Raw genomic sequence first — 7,638 nt, 5'->3', positions numbered from 1 at the left:
ACCACCCTGTATCCTGAATGAAAGCGTACGTCGCCCTGTAGTATCCACTCTGTATCACAAAGACACATATTATCTTCCCATCCACCCAGAGCTTGCGGTAATGCTACAAATCCAAAATTAAGTCTAGATTTCCTCTGGTTCTCAATCGCCGCTATTCATTAGTTTCTATCAAGATTAAATATTCAAGTGACTAAGCATGTGTCTACCTCCTCTACCAGGGGTCCTACAGTCGTTCAGTGGCTTCACTTAATCACACTATTCCATGTAGGTCACAAGACCTGCAATGCGGTAATATTACATACCATGCAACAGGCAACATGTCTCCTGCCCGCCTCGAGTCACATTACAAACCGTCACTCAACAAAGCACATGATCAAGATGGCTCGTCTCATAAACCCTTAACCAGATTTTTTTCCCTTGAAGTGAAGCATGCCTTTTTTCAACAGATTTATGTTTCAGTTTAAATGTTGCTGCCCTACAATTCAGAGGCGAGGTAGGTAGGTAGGTAGGTAGGTAGGTAGGTGGGTGGGTGGGTATTGTGTGGGTAGCTAGGTAGCTAGGTAGCTAGGTCGATAAATAAGTAAGTAAATAAATAAACAGACTGAAAGGGAGATCCATTGAGTTGGGTGATTCAGATTCCTGAACGTGAAGAAATCTACACTTACGTCAGGAAGGGAAAATAACACGATTCAGGGAATGTGAGACAGACTAGTCTTTAGTAAGCTCATATACTCTGTGACAGCATTGAATCCCTCGTGTGTGGATCGGGTTGTGGGTCAGATTGTCTACGTCTGGGTAATCTGTGACCCTGCGTGTTTCAAGTATTGATTCAACCCTGGATAAACTGCTCATATTTCCAGCGCATCAAGATAGTCTATTATTTTCACGATATATCCTGTAACCGATGACCAGACTAAAACTAAAACAACGCAAAAAGACCCCCCGAGATTCACTTCTTTGAAATCGATACAGATATATGCAATCAATATTATTCAGTGGGCCGAACTAGCCTAAACTTGTCAGTACTTCGTGTAATTTTCCTCATGGAAATGATAGAGCTTTCATTGAAAAAATGGACTATGTTGCTAGTGTTGTTATTTCTCAAAAGATCACGATTCTTACACCGAGTCACTGGTATGTACTTTTAAGGAACAGCACTCTGCATGTACTGTCGCCATGATTATAGATGAATAATTACGTAGGACTCACTGCAGGATGGAACATGTCGAGGACGGCAATGTTCATTCAGCCATTACATGAAATTACTACCGAGTAACATGTAACCTGCATTCATATGACAATGCTGTAATGTAACAGCTATCCCGACATTCATGTGACAACACTGTAATGTAGCATCTATCCTGACATGTATATGACAATACTGTAATGTAACATCTATCTTCACATGTATATGACAACACTGTAATGTAACATCTACCCTGACATGCATATGACAATACTGTAATGTAACATCTATCTTGACATGTATATGACAATACTGTAATGTAGCATCTACCCTGACATGCATATGACAATACTGTAATGTAACATCTACCCTGACATTCATTCGACAACACTGTAATGTAACATCTGTCCTGACATTCATACGACAACACTGTAACATAACATCTACCCTGACATTCATACGACAGTACAGTAATGTAACATCTACCCTGACATGCATATGACAATACTGTAATGTTACATCTATCCTGACATGTATATGACAACACTGTAATGTAACATCTGTCCTGACATTCATGACAATACTGTAATGTAACATCTACCCTGGCATGCATATGACAACACTGTAATGTAACATCTATCCTGACAGGTTTATGACAATACGGTAATGTAACATCTATCCTGACATTCATATTACAATACATGTACAGTAATGTAGCATCTGTCCTAACATTCATATGACAATACAGTAACGTAACATCTATCCTGACATGTATATGACAATACTGTTATGTCACATCTATCCTGACATTTATATGACAACACTGTAATGTAACATCTATCCTGACATTTATATGACAACACTGTAATGTAACATCTATCCTGACATTTATACTGTAATGCCAGATCGACCGTTACATCAATATGAAATAAACACTCTATCTACTGCGATAATACTGTAATGTAAGTCCACTTTTCACTTTAATACTGTCATTAGAACCCCATCCTTATATTAATACTATGATACAGATCTAACATTTAGACTAATAGTGTTATGTAAATTCAACCCTTATATTAATACTATGATACAGATCTAACATTTAGACTAATAGTGTTATGTGAATTCAACCCTTATATTAATACTATGATACAGATCTAACATTTAGACTAATAGTGTTATGTAAATTCAACCCTTATATTAATACTATGATACAGATCTAACATTTAGACTAATAGTGTTATGTGAATTCAACCCTTATATTAATACTATGATACAGATCTAACATTTAGACTAATAGTGTTATGTAAATTCAACCCTTATATTAATACTATGATACAGATCTAACATTTAGACTAATAGTGTTATGTAAATTCAACCCTTATATTAATACTATGATACAGATCTAACATTTAGACTAATAGTGCTATGTGAATTCAACCCTTATATTAATACTATGATACAGATCTAACATTTAGACTAATAGTGTTATGTAAATCCAACCCTTATATTAATACTTTGACTGAGGTCTTACCCATATTTAAGTAATGTTAGACCAACCTTCTCCATAATATTAAGAACTACTCCTAAAATGATGTTAAATATAAACCTTTCTTAATACCGTCATGCAAACCCAACACTTACATTAATGTATTGTAATGTAGAATCTACCCTGACATTAATACTGTAAACATGTCTATTTCAAATGAGAGGAGCTCGATTGGTAAACAAGCATAACCCTATACGAATACCGCTCCAGGGTTCAATGCAAGGAAGACAGGACATGTAAATAACGGCTTACGTAAATCATGATTAAACACTATCTGTCATATATACAAATTACTTTGGATCAAAGCTAGGTTACTACATTCAAGTCGGTGACGAGAGAGTATGATTTGACAAAATATGCTTCCGAAAAGTAGGTCAAAGTGACTGCAGATATTTTTCATTTGCAGATATAATTACATTTCTAAATCTCAATAGCATGGTGATTATCTATATTCGACGGTTCAAGTCTTTGAAGGGCATATAGAAGTGAAATACATAAGAATGAAGATTTTTATGGACATCAACTTCTTTATTATGAGAACACAACGTTTCGGAGTTAATGCTTACTCCATCAGGTGAATGAGAATGTGGTACAGAGCTATATTTATATGTACAGGTAAAACAATAAAAAAGTAACAAGTGGAATGAATTAACGAAAGCTGGAAGCCAGTATAAACAAGCACTGATAGGAAGCCGACAGTAATGATAACAATGATGGAAGTCTATGATAGGATATGGATAGGAAGTCTATGATAGGATATGGATAGGAAGTCTATGATAGGATATGGATAGGAAGTCTATGATAGGATATGGATAGGAAGTCTATGATAGGATATGGATAGGAAGTCTATGATAGGATATGGATAGGAAGTCTATGATAGGATATGGATAGGAAGTCTATGATAGGATATGGATAGGAAGTCTATGATAGGATATGGATAGGAAGTCTATGATAGGATATGGATAGGAAGTCTATGATAGGATATGGATAGGAAGTCTATGATAGGATATGGATAGGAAGTCTATGATAGGATATGGATAGGAAGTCTATGATAGGATATGGATAGGAAGTCTATGATAGGATATGTTCGTACATAACACAGATAGGGGATAAGGACGATGTGCATGATTGGGGATAAGGATGGAAGCCAATGGTGCTACATTACGCATGATTGGATGATGTTTACATAACACATGCTTGTTATCATAACTGTCGGCTTCCTATCAGTGCTTGTTTATACTGGCTTCCAGCTTTCGTTAATTCATTCCACTTGTTACTTTTTTAGTGTTTTACCCGTACATATAAATATAGCTCTGTACACCATTCTCATTCACCAGATGTAGGATAGTGAAAAAACTATCGTAAAACATACATCGTACTGTTATCCACAAAAACACCGTCAAACCTTGTCCTCTTCCTTATACGATAAACTGAGGGAAGCAAAGTTTACCTTATCTTTAATTCCACACACGAGAAACTGGAAACTCCAAGAAGATCAAGAAGATCAAGAAGATACCTACATCAATGCTTCCAACGTTCAAGGAACCGTGAAGATAAGGGGTAGAATAGGCCTTCAACCCATGCTTCCCATTAAAGGTGACTGATAACGGGCGACTAACAAGATCGGGTGGTGAGCCTCGCAGAATTGGTTGACACATATCATTGGTTCCCATTTGCGCAGATCGATGCTCATGCTGTTGATCGCAGGATTTTCCGGTCCAGGTTCGATTATTTACAGGCGGCCGCCATATGGCTGGAAGAGTGCGGAAAACTAAACTCACTCACTCACTCCAAAGATCCATCAACCGTGACCATATTACATTTTTCCCGCATATCACCAACTTCTCAAAGATCTTCATCATGCCCCCTCATCCTGCCCCCTGATAATGACCCCAGAATATATACTATATCCCCTTGTTTACACTGTAGGCTTCACTTCTTAACACTTGTCTACAAAGACTATATGTTGTTACTGGCTTCCTAATCCTCTATTGTAGTGTACAAACATCTCCTCTAACTTGCATACATGCCCCTCTATCCTCATGCTGTTCATCACTTACTTGATAACAGTGTTAGAACCTACACCGAAATCTCGCTCTTACTGCAAGAAGGAAGTTGTCCATTCATATACTGTTATCCTTCCTGGCTGTTTCCACCTCTAAACGTCTTTCGAGGAAGTTACGCGAAGCTTGCTTCACACATTGTAACCTTGCAAGTAAGAGTATGTAGAAGTCCACTATTTTATGTCAAGCTCGGAGTGGAGGTAAGAGTGCGGGGTAGGGTAGAGCAATATTCTTACCTAAACTTTTAAAAAAAATTCTTACCGGGTTACGATTAAACAATCTCTTCGTTGCCATTAATAACATGTTTGGGCATATTCCACAAATGTTTCATTTTCATTACACTGCCAACGAATAATTCATTTGTTGTTCAACAAACTACTTTGAAATCGGCCGATGTTCGTGTTCAACATCACTGACAGTTCTCAGACACGTATGAACTCGGTTATGAAGAATACTTCGGTCATAAGGCGTGCGTGCGTGCGTAATCTGGAGTTTACAGAGTATCTGACATGGTATTAACTTATACATGAAGATATTGATGACGGCATTTGACTGTGTAAACCGTCACAAGAGATTTGATATGACATGTGCACATTAATAGAGGCACATAGAATTGTAAGGGTTATATATGTCAATTTCAAATGATAAACACGGGAGTTTAGCTGTGTAATGTGCGACTACATTAAAGATACACACAATATTATCAGGGTATGTGTGTTATTATCAAATGTTCCACGCAGGATTGAAGCGTTATAAGGTGTCACAACATTGAAAAATACACACAAAAATGTTAAGGTTTTATGGGCCCTTATCGAATGATAAGCACGGGATTGTAGCAGTCTAATGTGTCAAAACATTCCAAGGTACACACAGATTTGTAAAGGGTATATTGTAATGTTGTGTGTGGTTATGAAGTGGTAAGCACGGGACTGAAGCGGTATAATGTGTCAAAACATTCCAAGGTACACACAGATTTGTAAAGGGTATATTGTAATGTTGTGTGTGGTTATGAAGTGGTAAGCACGGGACTGAAGCGGTATAATGTGTCAAAACATTCCTAGGTACACACAGATTTGTAAAGAGTATATTGTAATGTTGTGTGTGGTTATGAAGTGGTAAGCACGGGACTGAAGCGGTATAATGTGCCGTAACGTTATAAGATAAATACAGGATTGTAAACTTTTTAAGGTTAGACGTGCTGTCATCAAATGATAAGCCAAGGATTGTAGCGTTATGATGTGCTACAGCGTTAAGAGCTCAACACAGGCTTGTGAAGGTGATATGTGCCGTTATTGAATAATAAGAATCATAATTTATTTTTCTATCGGTATTGTTAAAAGCAGCTTGAATCTACTGAAAGAATCAAAAATGTAAAATGTTGTTGTACCTAACTGTACTGTACAATGTTGTTCGATATTAGATTTCTCGACATGATTGTAAGGGTTATACGTGTCATTATCAAATGATAAACACAGGATTGAACGGTTTAATGTGTCACACCATTACAAGATACACACAGGATTGTTAGGGTTACATGTGTCTTTATAAACAGATGATTGAAGCAGTATTATCTACGACAACATAATAAGCTACACACAGGATCGTATTGTTTATTATGTGCCATTATCAGATGATAAACACATAACTGAAGCGGTATTATGTACAACATAATAGGCTACACACAGTGTGGTAAGGGTTGATTGCGTCATTATCATATGATAAACTCAGGATTGAAGCGGTATGATGTGCGACTACATCAAAAGATACACACAACATTGTAAGAGTATAAATTCCATTATCATACGATAAACTCAGGATTGAAGTATAATGTGCGACAACATTCAAAGATACACAAGTGATTGCAAGGGTTATTATGAGCTATTATTTCAGCGGGTATACGATTAATATCCTCCACAGGCCGAAATAGTTAGTAAATTTTTCAATACGACACGTACGTTGGGGTGGCGAAGGTCATGTGTGTCAATGTTAAAAGATACGCACTGCGTTGTTACGAGTAGTGTGTATCGATAGCAAACGTTCCACCTGAACTGAACTAAATAGAACTGTATTACAGTCCGGCATTAGAGGTACGTGCTTACGCTATTATATACAACATATATACTCAAGAGCAAAACAAACGCAAGTTTAAAAAAAATGAAATCTCACAAAAGGAAGAGCTCATGCTTATGACTACATATGAAGTGACAAAACAGGGTTGCGTTTATTTAGCTCTTCAGTATACATGCTACATGCATGCATGCTACACAACATGGTAATGTACACATATCGCTTAATTGCAAGAACAAACTATGTGCATGCGTGTTTATCTTGTGTGTGCGTACGTGGTGGTGAAGGAGGGGGTGCTTAAAATGAGACTTTATTATTTTGCAAAATAGTACTAATTTCGTAATGATTGTTATCTTGTTAGAGCGTGAAACAGCTGGTTCATCTTGTGCATATTCGGGCTTCACGGACTCTCTATTTGTCGGTATTTACTATCAATGACAGGATTAGTGTGTCACGTGTGGCTATAGGTAACATTATACATGTCACTGTGACACAGATAATTTGTGTCAATATCAAGAGGTGTATACAGGGTAGGATGCGCAATCCAGTTCAACCAACAATCGATGAGCTAATCAGAGGTCTAGCACATGTGTATAATTATTAACTGTGACGCTCATGAGCTAGTCACACCTGTTGTGATTACATCCAGGTGTTATTTCATCTTTGTCTCCGTTCGTGCCCAGGTACACATAAAGGGACCAATGATGTAACAGATAATGACAAAAGTAAAGCGAAAATTTGAAATCTACATTACACATGCGGATTATACAATAATA

Source organism: Haliotis asinina, chromosome 8 (genome assembly GCF_037392515.1).
Source record: "Haliotis asinina isolate JCU_RB_2024 chromosome 8, JCU_Hal_asi_v2, whole genome shotgun sequence".
NCBI lineage: Eukaryota > Metazoa > Mollusca > Gastropoda > Lepetellida > Haliotidae > Haliotis > Haliotis asinina.
Note: the sequence above shows the minus strand (reverse complement) of the source record.